Below are 1,146 nucleotides of genomic sequence, written 5' to 3' on the forward strand. Positions count from 1 at the left end.
CCCCCCACCCCTGCCCCAACTCCTGTGCTTTGGTGCTGCTTTGGGGGCGAAGCGGGCGGGAGCTACCCACCCTGGAGGGTAGACAAGTGGGATTTGGCAATCTGAGGAAGACGAGCTCCAAACTCCCAGTCGGATTGCAGAGTTAGGGCGCTCGTGTTTGACCTCGTGGAGTCTCAGGGACTCCCTTTGTATAGAGGCTGAAACCAGCCACGTGTGGGCTGTTGAGAGCATTAGAAATCAGCACCAGGCGCCACACAGGGCGGATGTGAGCACTGGGATGCTACAAATACAGTTATGACTTTAATATACTCAAGGTTAAACTCCTAGTTAATCTTTGCTAAGGAGAAACCTCAAGCTTGCTGGCTAAAGGATAGTAATTAATGGCTGGGGAATTCACACACCAGGGGCCCTGACTCTGGCGAGGTGGGGTGTGTGTAGGGCGTCCAGGAGCATTTCAGAGAGAACACGGGGCGACCAGGTATTATCGTAGCAGTGGTGGGTTGAGCCCAGCCTGGCGAGGTCTGGACTCAATGGTAAATCCAATTCTGAATTTGGCACTTATCCCCATACCTGTATTCCTACACGACAGTAGGCAGGGTTTTGTATATTTCCAAACTTAATATAAAGGCAATATAGTGTAACTTTATTCACGCAGCATTGTGACTCACCTGTGTTAATACTGTTCCTTTAGTCCACTACTTATACCACAATTTATTTCTCCATTTTCTTGATGATTGACATTTCGGTTGTTTGTAGTTTTCCCATGTTACAAACAATGCTACATTTGTGAACAGAACTTCTTGAGCATGGGATTAAGAGTTCCTCCAAGGCAAACCCAGGAGTGGAACTGCTGGGTTGAGAGGTATTTGCAACTTCAGTTTATTAGATATGCTCAAATAGCTCTTCAAAGTCACTGCATCGGTTTACATTTTCATCACCAGTACATGAGCATTCCAACTACAGCACCCTGAGCAACACTTGGCATAGCCAGACTTAAGCTGCGTGAAACATGCTGTGGTGGACGTAATTTGCATTTCCTGGTTACTAATGCAGGTGAGCATCTTTCCATTCATTATTTTGGCCATTTCAGTCTCTTCATCTGTAAATTCCCAGTCCATGTCCTTTGCCCATTTTATTTCCCTCATT

The sequence above is a fragment of the Galeopterus variegatus genome, unplaced genomic scaffold, assembly GCF_000696425.1.
Source record: "Galeopterus variegatus unplaced genomic scaffold, G_variegatus-3.0.2 Scaffold424, whole genome shotgun sequence".
NCBI classification, from domain to species: Eukaryota; Metazoa; Chordata; class Mammalia; order Dermoptera; family Cynocephalidae; genus Galeopterus; species Galeopterus variegatus.